A 16,317-nucleotide genomic window follows, 5' to 3' on the forward strand; every position below is an offset into this window, starting at 1 on the left:
CCTGCACAAAATAATGCTTTTCCTTGATCCTGTTAGGCCTGCTCTTCTTCCAGATTTTTCTAAACGCAAGGCTACACACCCTTGCTACTCAGACAGCTTGTTAGAAATGCAGAATCTCAGACCTCCTGCTCGGCATGTGCACTTCCCACAAGGTGTCCAGGCGACTAATTAAAATTTGAGAAACTCTAGTCTATGCGGAGTCGGCTTCTACATGACTTCCACTTCATTCATTCTCCTGAAATCTCAGCCTCAACTCCTCACTCTAACACTTCCCCCCAAACTGAAACTGCGTTACCAGTTGGAAACTTTCCAGTGGACTCTCTATCAGGCTGTGGGTTCCTTGGTCTCCCCATCACGCCCCCTGCTCTCTCCTCCTTTCCAGCTCTCTTGTTCTGTCCCATGAGACACCATCCTACAAAGCAGCAGCATTTCCCATTACAGCTGAGCACCTACCCCCAAGCTCCCCCAGAGGATGACAACCCGCTCTGTACGCCCAGGGACCGCACTTCTGAGTGTCTTCCTAATAACAAGTCAACAGGAAGAGGGGGGAACTTTGCTGTTCTTCTCTGACACGTTTTGGTGCCGGAAGCCCACTTCATATTCACCGTCTGTGTCAATTACTCTCCCTTCTTCTAAAGACCTATCTTACTTATGGCCACCTTCCCCATAGGCCCTTGCTTCCTTTGCCTTCATTTCCTCCCTGCACCCTCCGCCTCTCTCATCGTTCATTCCCTCTTTCCTCTGATTTCTCGACCTTCCTTTGGTTGTAGAGTATCTTGAAACAGAACTAGTAATTGTTTCTTTTGTCCATGTGGCACACGGAATCTTAGTTCCCTGACCAGGGATCAAACCTACACACATGCACTGGACAGTCTTAACATGTGGACCTCCCAAGAAGTCCAGGAACGAGCAACGCAGCTCCTGAAACTGGATTCTCAGTTTAACCTGTGGCCGACACCCGATGAGACACACAGTTTCCCTCCTCTTCTCGTCCTCTGCCTCACTGCGTAGGTGACAGGTGTTTTTTGGTTTTTGGTTTTTTTGCCTGTTACAATATTCCCATTTTGGTCCATTTCTCCATCCTGAAAGGACGTTGCGGTTGAGCCATCGAGAAGAAAAACTACCATGTTCACTGCTTTGGCTAAATCTCAGATCGTGGCCTCCTGGCCAAACGTCTGCGATTTCATATTGTTGGAGCATTCACGGTCTCCCTCGGGTTTGCAACTTTCTATAAGTTTGCTGTGGCTGAACAAAGAAAGAAGGCATATGCAGATTTCTACAGAAATTATGATTCCATGAAAGATTTTGAGGAGATGAGGAAGGCTGGTATCTTTCAGAGTGCAAAGTGATTTGAAATACAAAGAATTTCTTTGGGTTGAGTTCCATGGAAGTTTGTCCCTTTCCTGTGGTCCTGAACGATAAACTATGACTATCTGGGGTGAGAAATACTCTCTCAATAAATAAGCAATCAACAAATACTGTGGGAAAAAAAAAGAATATTCCCATTTCATTTATTTATATTTTGTAAATATGTTCCCAATTTTAATTTAAAAAGCTTCTAAGCTGAATGAAAAACAAAAATGTATTGAGATTATGACATTTCCACATTTCCTGATATTTCAAAAGATTAAGCTTTATTAATTTGTACTATACAGTTCAGTTCAGTTCAGTCCAGTCGCTCAGTCCTGTCCAACTCTTTGTGACCCCATGAATCACAGCACACCAGGCCTCCCTGTCCATCACCAGCTCCCAGAGTTCACTCAAACTCACGTCCATCGAGTCAGTGATGCCATCCAGCCATCTCATTCTCTGTCGTCCCCTTCTCCTCCTGCCCCCAATCCCTCCCAGCATCAGAGTCTTTTCCAGTGAGTCAACTCGTCACATGAGGTGGCCAAAGTATTGGAGTTTCAGCTTTAGCATCAGTCCTTCCAAGGAACACCCAGGACCGATCTCCTTTAGAATGGACTGGTTGGGTCTCCTTGCAGTCCATGGGACTCTCAAGAGTCTTCTCCAACACCACAGTTCAGTCTACGGCCATACCACCCTGAACGCGCCCGATCTCGTCTGACCCAGGAATAGAACTGTGGTTTCCTGCATTGTAGATGGATTCTCTACCAACTGAGCTAACGGGGAAGCTCCCAAGGCTAAGATCACGAAAGTCCATGGCTAACATCAGAATCAATGGGGAGAACTGAAAGCTTTGCTACTCGCCAACTCTATTAAACACAGTACTAGAAGTAATAGCAAAAAAAAAAAAAAAAAGGCATAAAAATCATTTAAATTGGAACAAAGGAAGTAAAACTATCTGTTTGCAGATGTCATGATTCTATACGTAAAAAACCCTGAAGACTTCACACACAAAAGGATTAGGATACATGAATCCAATCAAGTTGCAGGATACAAATCCACATGCCAAAAAATGCAAAAAAGCAGCTGTATTTGTTTACACCAACAACAATCTATCTTAAAAGGAAATGAGGGAAACAATCCGATCTATAATAGCATGTAAAAAGAACACAATACCGAGGAACAAATTCAACCAAGGAAATGAATGATCTATGCACTCCAAGCTTTATCAGATTGATGAGAAAGACAAAGATCAATGGAGAGATATCCATATCCATGGATGGGAAGAACTAATATTGTTAAAAATGCCCACATTACCTACAGTGATCTAGAAATTCAAAGCAAGCGTTATCAAAGTTTCAGTGGCATTTTTCACAGAAATGGGAAAAAATATCTAAACTTTGTGTAGAACTGCAAAAGAAGCTCAATAGCCAAAGTACCTCTAAAAAAGAACAAAACTGGAGGCATCACTGTGCCCGATTTCAAATTATATTAAAAGGTATAGTAATGAAAACAGCATGGTACAGACATGAAAACCAATGACCAGTGGTACAGAATCGAGATTCCAGAAATAAATACACACTTTTACGGTCAAATAATCGACAGTAAAGCTTCCAACAGCATACAATGGGGAAGATTAACAAATTATGCTGGGAGAACTGTACTCACATGCAGATGAATGAAACTGACCCTATTTCACACCATGTACAAAAGCTAACTCAAAGTAAAGATTTTGGGTAAGACCTGAATGTAGAAAACAGAAGAAAAAAAAAAAACCAAACAACTTGACACTGGTGTGGGCAAACATTTTCTAGACAGGACCCTAGAAAGACAGGCAACAAAAGGAAAAATTGATAAATTGGATTACACCAAAATAAAAAGCTTCTGCACAGCAACTTCAGTTCAGTCGCTCAGTCGTGTCCGACTCTTTGCAACCCCATGGGCTGCAGCACGCCAGGTCCCCCTGTCCATCACCACCTCCCGGAGCTTACTCAAACTCATGTCCATTGAGTGGGTGATGCCATCCAACCATCTCATCCTCTGTCGTCCCCTTGTCCACCTTCCGTCAATCTTTCCCAGCATCAGGGTCTTTTCAGATGAATTACCTCCTCGCCTCAGGTGGCCAGTGAACACCCAGGAACATCCAGGACTGATCTCTTTAGGGTGGACTGGCTGGATCTCCTTGCAGTCCAAGAGACTCTCAAGAGTCTTCTCCAACACCACAGTTCAAAAGCATCAATTCTTCGGCAATCAGCCTTCTTTACAGTTCAACTCTCACATCCATACATGACTATTGGAAAAACCATAGCCTTGACGAGACGGACCTTTGTTGGCAAAGTAATGTCTCGGCTTTTTAATATGCTGTCTAGGGTGGTCACAACAGGAAACAATAAAATGAAAGGGCAACCTATGGCCTGAGAGGAAATAATCTGCAAGCCATCAATCTGGTCCAAAATATATAGGGAATTCATACAAGTAAACAGCAAAACAACTTGATTGTTGAAAAATAGGTGAAGGTTCTCAACAGACATACAAAATGGCCAACTCATCATCAAGGAAATGCAAACCAAAGCCGTAACGGGATAGCACCTCGTGCCTCTTACTATGGCTATATGAGTGTGTTAGTCACTCAGTCCTGTCTGACTTTGTGACCGCATGGGCTGTAGCCCACTAGGTTCCTCTCTCCCTGGAATTCTCCAGCCAAGAATACTGGAGTCGGTAGCTATTCCCTTCTCCAGGGGATCTCCGGGACCCAGGGGTCAATTCCGGGTCACCTGCATTGCAGGTAGATTCTTTACTGTCTGAACTACCAGGGAAGCCTGTTATTATGGCTACGATCCAACAAATGAAAGATAATATGTGTTAGCAAGAATAAGGAGAAAAGAGAACACTTGTGCATCATTGGGGGGAATGGCAACTGGGAGTCATTATGGGCAACAGTCCAAATGCAGGACCCTCAAAAATTTAAAAATAGAACTACCGTCCAGAAAACCCTCTTCTGAGTATATATACAAACAAAATGACATCAGTAGCTCTAACTGAATCATTAATCACAAAAGACAAGACATGGAAACAACCTGTATCCATCAACAAATGGAGAAAAAAGATGGTATTTAAGGTGAGGGTTTCAACCGTTCTGATGATACTCAGGTTTTCTGAGACTCACTCATATGTACAGAAGTATATATGTTGTTAACCTTTTGTTTGCTTTTCTTCCTGTTAATCTGTCTCATGCTAAGTTGATTTATAACCCAACAGATGAATCTAGAAGGGTAAAGTTTTTGCTCTCCTCAACAGCACACACCTGAGTCCAGGGAGCCGTGCTAATTTACAACTGGCACAGGCTTTGCCGCGTCTGCAAGGAAGAGATCTGTGGCAAACTGCGATCCATACAGCAGCACCAGCCAGTGAGCTGATGCTCACCTGAAGGCCTTAGACACAGGTAGGGTCATTGTGTTACCCAGCCGCATCGCTTCCTGCAGGATAGGCCGATAAATCAGGAGATGAGTTGTTGGGGCAAGCAATAGCAACTTTGTTTGGAAAGCTGGTGGATCAAGGCAAAATGGTGGACTCATGTCCCAAAGAACCATCTTGGCTGAGTTAGAATTCAGGCTTGTTTTATATTAAAAGGAGAAAGAGTAAAGTCAAACCCTTCCTGGTTCCCGTCAGCCTCTGAAGGGGTTGTGTTACTTCCCTGGCTGCAGTCACTGACAGTCGGGCTTGGTCAGGATGTGTCCTCGGAGCTAAACACAGGTTCTTTATCTTACTGGTCATTGTGTGGGAAACAGGGCTCCCAGTGCTGAGCCACTGTGCGTAACTGAAGCTCACAGACAACAGCCCCTTAGTGCTGTACTTGGAATAGAATGAGAAACGGTCTTCCCTCTTACAGTTGTTCACTCCAGCAAAAGTCAGAGACAGGTTTCATAGTGCCTTCCGCTGAATAAAAATCATGGAGTCAATAATTCTCCCTAGTTTGAGCAAACTCCATGAGCTAGTGATGGACAGGATAGCCTGGCGTGCTGCAGTCCATGGGGTTGAAAAGAGGTGCACAGGACGTAGTGACTGAATGACAGCAGTTCAGTTCAGTCGCTCAGTCGTGTCCGACTCTTTGCGATCCCTTGAATCACGCACGCCAGGCCTCCCTGTCCATCACCAACTCCCGGGGTTCACTCAAACTCACCTCCATCGAAGACGGTGATGCCATCCAGCCATCTCATTCTCTGTCGTCCCTTTCTCCTCCTGCCCCCAATCCCTCCCAGCATCAGAGTCTTTTCCAGTGAGTCAACTCTTTGCATGACGTGGCCAAAGTATTGGAGTTTCAGCTTTAGCATCAGTCCTTCCATGCTATCTAGGGTGCGGTGAAGTGAGGGCTGTGTCTAGGGGTTGGGCCAGAGGGGTGGATTGCCCACCCCTAGGGTCTGTTGAGTGCAGGCGGCACGTGGAATACCCTGCTTTTGATCCTGGGAATGTTCATTGCAGCTTCTGTGACAGCCCCAAACTGGAATCAGACCAGCCAACCTTTAAAAGGCGAGCATTAAGACAAGCTGGTTCCAAACTGGGAAAGGAATACGTCAAGGTTGTATACTGTCACCCTGATTATTTAACTTAAATGCAGAGTACATCACGTGAAATGCCAGGCTGCGTGAACCACAAGCTGGAATCAAGACTGCCAGGAGAAATATCAATAACCTCAGATATGCAGATGACACCACCCTTATGGCAGAAAGAGAAGAGGAACTAAAAAGCCTCTTGATGAAAGGGAAAGAGGAGAGTGAAAAAGCTTGCTTAAAGCTCAACATTCAGAAAACGAAGATCATGGCATCCGGTCCCATCACTTCATGGCAAATAGATGGGGAAACAATGGAAACAGTGACAGACGTTAATTTCTTGGGCTCCAAAATCACTGCAGATGGTGACTGTAGCCATGAAATTAAAAGGCGCTTGCTCCTTGGAAGAAAAGCTATGACCAATCGAGACAGCATGTTAAAAAGCTGACAAAGGTCCGTCTAGTCAGAGCTATGGTTTTTCTAGTAGTCACGTATGGATGTGAGAGTTGGACCATAAACAAAGTTGAGCGCCAAAGAATTGATGCTTTTGAACTGTGGTGTTGGAGAAGACTCTTGAGAGTCCCGTGGACTGCAAGGAGATCAAACCATCATAAAGGAAATCAGTCCTGAATAGTCATTGGAAGGACTGATGCTGAAGCTGAAGCTCCAGTACTCTGGCCACCTGATGTGAAGAACTGACTCATTGGAAAAGACCCTGATGCTGGGAAAGATTCAAGGCGAGAGGAGATGGGGACGACAGAGGATGAGATGGTTGGATGGCATCACTGATTCGATGGACATGAGGGTGAGCAGGCTCCGGGAGATGGTGGAGGACAGGGAAGCCTTGTGTGCTGCAGTCCATGAGGTCGCAAAGAGTCAGACGTGGCTGAGTGACTGAACAACAACATCACTGAAACAGCTGCTTAGCAGGATTCTCAAACCCAGCATATCTAGAGTGAAGATGAGTGGAAACTCTTATTTCAGCAGAGCCTGGCTGGGTCTGCAATCAACTGACCGTGGTCGAAACTAGAAATGATTGGTTCGGCCTCCCTCGGACTCACCGCAGAGCTTTGGGGCACGAGGGCAGCTGTCACTCAGGGAAAAAGTTTGATGAGCACGATTTAACCTAACAGCCTGCAGACGCTGGGGAAAGTTTTACAAACTTGATCACATCACTTCCCTCTTTAAAGGGGAAAGGTGCAGTAACATATGGCAGAGCCACACGACGGATGCTCAGAAAGGATATGCAATGTTACAGCAACGACACCTCTCTGAAAGCAAACACGTGCACAGGAAGAAGCGAGGGACTCGTGGAAAAGGTTAGGAGCAACAACCTCTGTGGACGTGAGGGGTCTGCTTTCATTTCTCCCTGTGTGTGTATTTTCTAAGTTGTTTACAACGAATATGTATCCCTCAATACTTTTCTGTTAGAGTAACCTAACACGACTGCAAACGCTATTTCTAAATATGTACTGATGACACCGTGTTACTCACGGAGCAAAATTCCAGCACCCACATGGCCCTCGAGGCCTTGTGTCCCCCAACCAGATTCTTGGGTGGAGATAAGGAGTCTCCAGTTCTCTGATGCAGAGAGAACTTCACTGAGTCCCTTTGGGGTGGTCGGGAGAATCAGGTCAACCAGGCTGAGACCAACGCAAATCCATTCTCAGCTCCCTGACTGACGGCCTGAAATCAGTCGCCGTCGGCTTCTGGGAACTTGGGGAGGGCAGCGCTGGCCGCAGAGGAACGGCGTGTGCAGTCAGGCTGCCCCCCAGCGGGGAGCCCCACAGGGCACAGCCCCATGTGCGTCCAGGGGGACCCGGTGCCTCTCCTGTCTGGGACGGGGCCGAACGCGGCCACGGCAAAGGACCACAGGGAGGCAGTGGCGCACCGAGAGAGAGGGGAAGACTTTCATAAAGGTCAGAAACACTTTCCTCTGGTCTGTCCGCCACCAGCCGGGCTGGCTCTGTGGGAGTCCGCTCAGCCCACTGCATGGGTGATGCCTGGTCTGTGGGCTCCCTGCTGTGGGCTCAGGTGAGACAGCAGGGCCTCAGCTGGCAGCAGCCTGTGTCCATCACCCGCCCTGGCCCAGGACCCCAGCAGGACCTACCTGACCTTCTCCTCCGCAAGCTGCTCCAGGGCGGAGTGCAGGGCGTCCGTCTCCTTCACAAACTCCAGGTTCCTCTGCTCAGCTTTCTCCAGGTCTTGCCTTGCCTTGTCTCGCTCCCTGGCCATCTGCTCCACCTGCTCCCTGCAGGAAGCGGGGCGGGGTCAATGGGGACACTGCTCTGGGGCGAGCGAGCCGGTCTGAAGGAACAAACTCAGCTGGCCTAAGAGCGCTGAGCCGTGGCCAGCGCTGAGCTCTGACCCACCTCCCGTGCATGCATGCCAAGTCGCTGCAGTCATGTCCGACTCTGTGCAATCCTATGGACTGGAGCCCTCCAGGCTCCTCTGTCCATGGGATTAATATTAGAGTGGGCTGTCATGCCCTCCTCCAGGGGATCTTCCTGACACAGGGATTGAACTCGCATCTCTCACACCTCTTGCATTAGCAAGCGGGTTGCACTAGCATTGGCAAGTGCATTCTTTACCGCTAGCACCACCTGGGAAGCCTGACCCTCCTCCTACCAGGATGGTTTCTGCAGTTATTGAGTCGGTTTTACAGAATTACATACAGAGAGAAGCCAGCTGGCTTGCAATGGGGTTTCTCGCAGGTTTCTGAACCAAGAGGTTCGAGCCTGGGGCGTGCAGTGTTCACCCTTCCAGACGGCCTCAGAAGAGGTGGGCAATTATCCACGCTCCCTCTTTGCTGCAGCTGGGCCTTGGACCCCAGGGATCCCCAGCACGTAACCTGGGGCTGGACGCATGAAGGGGAGAAGGCTGACCACCCATTATCCTGCCTGGTCACAGCCTTGCCACCTGTAGCCTGGCACCTAAGTGCCAGGGAGTTGCCAAGAGCAGAGGAGACGCCTGTCTCTGTCCGGTCACCCCAGGCCCTGCCCAAGGCTCAGGGCACCAGCTATCCTGATGCCTGTTTCTCCCACTGGAGAAGCACCAAACTTGTCTCCCTTCATCATCCTCCCAAAGCAGTCTTCCTCTGGGCCCCTCTGCAGAGTTGCCTGATGTCAGGGGTCTCATCTGTCGGTACCTAACGAGACACAAAGTCTTGAGGATGGAGACTGAATTACTGCCAACCTTCTCTGTAGCTTCAGAGCATCAATAAAAACACAATAACAATCTCTATGCCAACCGGCTCCGTAGACGGATGGCCTGAATATCCAGCTCAACTGGAGCTAAACCCAATTACAACGGAACGCATTCTTGGCCCAATCGCCATGCTGTGCTTTGTGACCGTGCTGGAAGCACCCTTTCTCCTCCCACAGGCTGCCCACGCCCTGGGCGAGGTGGCCAGCCTGGCCAGCGGCACCCCACGCCCGCCCCAGCGGGGCTCTTACTGGCAGAAGCTCAGCTCCTGGCGGTAGCAGGCCAAGGCTGCCTGCTGGGCGGCCCCGCCCACCATCCTGAGCCCCTTCTCCAGGGCCCAGGTCAGGTCCAAAAGGTTCACCTTCTTGTCCACACTGAAGTCAAGGCTCTGAAAACAGCAAGGCCCATCGAGCAGGCAGGATGAGCGGGTCTTCAGACATTTGCTGGCTCCCTCAGGCCCAGACTTCACTGGCCCAGTCCCTTCCTTTTCTGTCTGCAAAGCCTCCACCTCTTGAGTGGAGCCTCTCCCCTGCTCCCGTCCCTCTGGGGTCCCTCTCCCCAGGTCCCTGTCAACACTGAGGTCCCCCTCCCACTGTCAACATACAGCTCCTCCCCTCACTGTCCCTGCCTCGGAGGTGGGCATGACCCAGGCTGGACAGAGCCCCCCTTCCTGGGCAAAGGGACAGACACAGAAGGGGGCATATGCAAGCAGAGGACTTTGGGGACTGACAGGGACGCTGGAGAAGGGCTTTTTCTGCCAAATCAAGCGTTGTCCAGGCCACGGGGTCCTGGGGAGCCGCACGAGGGTGCTAGACCTGAAGCCAAGACCCAAAGGCCAGCAGAGTCCTGACAACCCCCAGAGCCGGGACCCCCAAGCCTAAACATCCTCCTTCTTCCCCAACTGATCACAAAGACCCCTGATGGCCTCTTGCCCAAGCCAGTTTGAGTTGAGTTCCTGCCGTTTCAGACACACAGAATCCTCAACGTATCTCTAAACAGCACGAACAGACACAGGAACAGTGTGGGTTCTGTTGGTGGAAACATGATCGATAGAGCCATGAGCCACAGCCACTCCCCCTCGGGCTTGGGGAAGGTAAAGTTAAAAGAACAGAACCTTGTGCTTTCTATATTTCACCACCATAAGGAAAAGAGTAGGCCGGGGATGCCCACGCACCTGCCGGCTGCCTAGTGATAACACTGGTGCCCTGGCTTGCTCTCTCAGTGACTGGTGCTTGCATCTACAAGTTGCAGACACACAGGTGGGGCAGGCACATGGCAGGGCCCACGGGGAAGCCCTTCCTGTGAACCGGGAGACGGGGACTCGAATCTCCACCCTTCTCCCGGGCCCCGAGGGTTTCTGGGAGAAAAATGACAGGACGTTAAAGCATGCGGAGCGATCCAGAAGCGGCTGCCACGCCATGCTGAGAGCACGCTTCTCAGCGATGAAATCACGGTGGGAGCAGAGGACGAAGAGGTGTGGGCAGCAGCTTCCAGATTAGAAAAACCGCACGACACGTGTGGGCACCACCTCCTGGTGTCCACGCCCATGTCCTCCAGGCACTAAGGTGCCCTCCTGTCCTCCAGGACCAAGGATCGGCTCGGAAGCCGACACACGCTGCGGGGTGAGTCTGAGATACTGAAACCTACCCTCTAAAGGAGGTGTTCCAGGCTGTGGGCTTTCTCTGCTGTTTACTGATTATGTTTTTAAGTTAAGATGTCCCACACATCGATATCAAAAAATAAAGCAAACAGTGAGGATGACGGGCCTTCCCTCCACGGGGCCTGTGTCTGCGAGGTTCTCTGTCCAGCCTCCCTCATGGGCAGCGGCTCCCGCTAATCCCCCCGCCCAGACTCCTCTGCTGGGGCAGCTGCGTGACCGTCCACACCTGCAAGACCTCCCTGCCATTGTGAACGCCCTCCTGAGCCCACAAGGAGATGATCTGCTCCGGGAAGGCGAAGCCGCTGCCGAAGAGGCGGGGGCCCGAGCACACGGACATGAGGGCCGACGTGGTGGTCTGGCTGACACTCTCCTCTGGGACCTGCACGCGGGGACCAGCACCGGCAGGACCGCGGCCTCCTCACGCACCTCCCGGGCCCTCACCACCTGTGCTCGGTGGTGCGGCCTCCCCAACTCCTCCTGCAGGGAACAGGGTGCCGGAGGACCTGCGGGGACTACAGGCTCCGCGGAGGCGACCCGAGCCCAGGCTCAGGGCCATCTGCTTGAGGCCGTGCAGGGGGTGCCCCAGCACCTGCGGGGTCCCCGGGGTAACCTTTCTCTGAAAGAGCAATGGCTTCCCGCCTGAGCCTGGGAAGGCACACGCCAGCCGAGGGAAACCCAGTCTGTGCAGAGAAACCCAAGATGGGCTTCAGAACAGGCGGGGCGGCCCGAGCAGAGGGCGCGTGTCCTCAGGATTCAGGGCTGGAGGCAAGGGCAGAAAAATCCCTCAGCCGGAAAGCGGACGGGTGAGGCTGAAGTGCACCCAGGAAGCTGTGCTTCCCAACCCAGGGAGGACCCCTGGGACAGGCATCTGCTGTTGGGACCAGAACAAGGAGGAGCAGCGGCCCCCTCCTCTCTGAGGTTGGTGTCGTCCCCAGACCACCAGACCCAGGGGCTCCCCTGATGGAGCAGGACAATCTCGGTCTGCTGTGCGAGGCCCCACACCCGCAGCCCGGCCACATCGGTGTCCACATGCACAGAACGTGGCCCCGTCAGCACTTCCTGGGCGGGAACGAGGTGCCAAGGCCCCTGAGGGGAGCCCTCCTCCGCGGGCTCTGGGCACCATGAGGTCCCTGCCCTCTATGGCCTCTGGGCACCGAGCAGTCGCTGCCCTCTATGGGCTCTTAGCACCATGCAGTCCCTGCCCTCTATAGGCTCTGGGCACCGTGAGCTCCCTGCCGTCTACGGGCTCTGGGCACCATGAGGTCCCTGCCCTCTACGGGCTCTGGGCACCATGTAGTCCCTGCCCTCTATGGGCTCTGGGCACCGTGAGCTCCCTGCCGTCTACGGGCTCTGGGCACCATGAGGTCCCTGCCCTCTACGGGCTCTGGGCACCGTGCAGTCCCTGCCCTCTATGGGCTCTGGGCACCGTGAGCTCCCTGCCATCTATGGGCTCTGGGCACCATGAGGTCCCTGCCCTCTACGGGCTCTGGGCACCGTGCAGTCCCTTCCCTCTATGGGCTCTGGGCACCGTGAGCTCCCTGCCATTTACGGGCTCTGGGCACCATGAAGTCCCTGCCCGCTATGGGCTCTGGGCACCATGAGGTCCCTGCCCGCTATGGGCTCTGGGCACCGAGCAGTCGCTGCCCTCTATGGGCTCTGGGCACCATGAGGTCCCTGCCCTCTATGGGCTCTGGGAACCATGAGGTCCCTGCCCCCTACGGGCTCTGCGCACCGTGCGGTCCCTGCCCTCTGTGGGCTCTGGGCACCGTGCAGTCCCTGCCCTGAATGGGCTCTGGGCACCGTGCGGTCCCTGCCCTCTGTGGGCTCTGGGCACCGTGCAGTCCCTGCCCTCTATGGGCTCTGCGCACCGTGCGGTCCCTGCCCTCTGTGGGCTTTGGGCACCGTGCGGTCCCTGCCCTCAGCTGGACAGGCACTGTCCTCACTACCCTTACTCCATCCCCATCTCAGTGGCTTCAGGGGTAGAAACCTGATTTTCGGACGAGCTCAGCCCAGCAGAGAACAAGGCCACTGTTCCTGCACCGCCGCCCACAAACTACGGGATCAGCCACGTTGCCAAAGAGGCGGCAGCGAGACTCCCCAGGACAACCGTGCCCTGCAGTGAGAGAAGGGGCCCTGACCACCCTGAGACAGAGATGAACCAAACTCACCGGCCAACAGCACAGTGTAAATAAAGTCTGCTTGACTCCAGCCGGCCTCATGAAGGATGAGAAATGGGAAGAACACAGCTCCAGGAGAGCCTGGAGGGGAATCCTGGGGAAGGCGCGGCCCTAACAGTGACTCTGGCCCCAGGGAGGAGGGACCGGGTGCTCCTGGTGGAACGAGTGCGCCCCAGGGAATCCACGGAAGACCCCTGTGAGGTGCGTCCACTTTACAGAGGAGGACCCTGAGGCTCAGAGAAGGCGAGCAGCTCACCAGTGGCGCTCAGCCAGGCAGAAGCGGTGTCAGGTGAGGTCACTTTGACCACCTCCCAGCACCCACTCTGGGGACCAGGCAGAGAGCACAGGCCTTCAGGAGAGTGACGGCAGTCACCCTGGGCTTCAAGATTTAATCTCCCCACCTTACCTGGTAATGAGACCAGGACCCGCTGGGTTTGACAAGCAGGGCCAGTTCCAGCGGTCGAGGGGACCCATGATTGAACAGGCCAAGCTGGAACTCCTCCAGACTCACTCTACCATCCCCATCTTGGTCCAGCTCATTGAACAGGTCTTCAAGTTTCTAAAGAAAAGCGCCTCAGGCATCTGCTCAGAGGCTGCTCCCAAGTAGCCTTGACCGCCCCGCCCAGGCCCGGCCCCCACCCCACCAAGCAGGCGGCTTGCTATCCCAGCACTGGCTTCCTGGTTGTGGCATGTGAAATCCACACGCCTGGTCAGTTTCCACCAGGCTGTGAATGGTCACCTGAGCATCCCGCATCTCCCAAACACCCACCCCGAGTCTGCTGTGAGAGAGTCTGCTGGACGGTGGGACATGTATCTGCGGAATCCCAGCGGTTCGGGGTCAGCGAGGCAGGGCCCATCCCATCACACTGCCCCCTCCTCCCCTGGGCCCTGAAGGAGGGAAGGGCTGAACACAGCTGCCAGGGTCACAGCCAGATGCTATGGGCACCACCCTTGGGCTGGGCGGTAGGCCTAGGGAGACCAGAGAGGGGAGAGAGCTCCAGACAGAGGAGGGTCCTGCGTGAAGGTGGCCCGAGACGGACCGTCAGCGCTAGCCCTGGGAGTCAGCACAGGATTTTAGACTGGACAGTGACAACCGAATCAGTGTCTGAGGGTGAAGGGGTTTCCCAGGCCTGGCACCAACCACAACGACTCAGCCCTTGGGGCGGTCCGTCCCATCCCCTCTCACCTCCTTCGCCAGGCCCTGGAGCCCGATGCTCTGGCAGACCAGGGCCAGCTCCTCTTCTGTAAGGTGGCCGCTGCTGCCCACAGCCAGCTCTTCCCAGAGGCCCCGGACCCAGCTCTTGCGGGTGTCGAAGGAGTGGCTGTGGGTTTCCGGGGGCTCCCGAAGACCTCAGAAGCCCAGGTTGGCAGCTGGCCTGAAGCAGGGGAAACACACCAAGCTGGTATTTTACTCTGAAATCAGATGGACTGAAAGATGGGCAGAGGGACACGTGTGAGAGTCAAGCTTCCGACGGTGGCTACGTGGGGCTCACCATGCAATTCTTCCAACTTAATTCTATGCAAAAGTTCACAATACAAGGGGGACTCTGCTGCATGAGGGGAAGGCATGTCTGAAGGGAGCCTCCAGAAGCTGCAGCACTAGGAGCATACCTGCAAGCTTCGTGCTTAGAAGCAAAAGGCCCGGCTTGAAAAATTAACGTCTAGAAGGTCTTCAAACCTGCCCAAAGCAAAGAGCAGCCTCTCGCCCTGGCTTCATCTGCCCCTGTGTGTGCTTGCCCACGTCTTTTCTGTTTCTGTGATATTTATTTGGCTGCTCTGGGGCTTGGTCGCTGCATGTGAGATCTTTTTAGTTGTGGCATGCAAATGCTTAGCGACAGCATGGGGACTCTAGTTCTCAGACAAGGGATGGAACCCGGGCCCCCTGCAATGGGAGTGTGGCATCCTAGACAATAAATCACCACAGAAGGTCCCGGACCAGGTATTTGAAGGCAAATCCCGGCTGCCGTGTTCTCACCCCTGAGTGTTTCGTATGCACTCCTGACCCCAGTGCGACGATGGCCCTACAACCCAACAACGACGTCCCAGTTCTGTCCCAAGTCTCCCGACGGCTGATTTCTTCAACTCAGCATCAATGCAGAGTCCTCCCTGTGCGTGTGGCTACTCCCCCAGAGTCGCTGGGTCACCTCCCGCCCACCCCCCAGCGCTTCCATCCCTAACATCTCCTGGAAACTGGAACTTAGCACCAAAGGCTACTTTGGATGCAGGTTGAGTGTTAACTTCTTTTTTCTTTTCCCAGCAAAACACCCCAAGGTGGGCTGTTTTCCATACCGCCTCACATCAGGAGCCACAGGGGTCTTTGAGATGCAGACTCAGCAGCGAGTCCGGGTGACAGACGGCCAGGTTAGCCAGGTGGCTTACTGAGGTTTCTGAAGCTTTGCCAGAGAAACACCCTTTGGGAGAGTGTTTGGGCACCTTACGGTGCCGACAAAGAGCTCTCTTTAGACAAGCAAGGCTTCAAAGCAGAGCCCCTTCCACGCCCAGACTGCACCACCCTGCCCGACGCAGGACGAGGGTCACCTGCACCTGACCAGACTCTGGCTCCTGGTCAGTGGTCTGGAGCTCTCCAGAGAGGAGTCATCTCGGTGTTTACTGTGATAACCCAACTAACAATCAGAAAGTCCTTTCCTGAGGAAAGCTAGGCCTCCATGCTCATGAATGATGCTGACTATCGGGTTGAAGAAAACAGAAGGGAAGGGCCACTTCCAAGACCCCTTCCAGCTTAAAACATCTGAAAGTTCTATGGAAAAATGGTAAAACAGGGACTTCTCCAATGGTCCCATGGTTAAGAATCCACCTTGCAATGCAGGGGACTCGGGTTCGATCCTTGGCTGGGGAACTCAGATCCCACGTGCCATGGAGCAACTAAGCCTGTGCCCTGCAACTAGACAGAAACCTGTGCACTGCAATGAAAGACCCCAAATGACGTACGAAGATCCTGCATGCTACAACTGAGACCTGACACAGCCAAGTACGTACATTTTAAATTTAAAAATAAATAAATAAATAAAGGCAGGAACCAGACAAAGGGAAAAGCAATTCTGACAGCAGGGTGTGTGTGTTCTCAGGGCTGGCAGAGAAGGTAAACAAGTCCTGAGAGGTCTGACGTTAGTGTCTCTGCATGAGTGTCAGTTCTAACCCAGATGGAAAGAACCATCCAAGCAGTCTCTGGGCAGAGAGCCCAAAATCACTCAGTGAATAACCTCCCCGGAGCCCTTCCTCTCGTCCCCTAGATTGACTCTGAGTCCAGGGAATCTGGGAAGTGATTTTTGGACACAAAGGGGTCCATCTGCTTCATCCAGTAGCACCGACACTTGGCTCATTCGCCTGACGTCCCCACGCTCAGCACTGAGCCAACAACAGC

General features: G+C 52.9%; 1 pseudogene; it reads left to right on the forward strand.

Moving 5' to 3' along the window:
- Window positions 1-1,125: 1,125 nt before the first annotated feature.
- Window positions 1,126-1,349, forward strand: LOC148775486 (cytochrome c oxidase subunit 6C pseudogene; annotated as a pseudogene).
- Window positions 1,350-16,317: the final 14,968 nt, after the last annotated feature.

This window comes from Moschus berezovskii, chromosome 15 (genome assembly GCF_049115385.1).
Source record: "Moschus berezovskii isolate FMDL1 chromosome 15, NW_MosBer_1.0, whole genome shotgun sequence".
Taxonomy (NCBI): Eukaryota; Metazoa; Chordata; class Mammalia; order Artiodactyla; family Moschidae; genus Moschus; species Moschus berezovskii.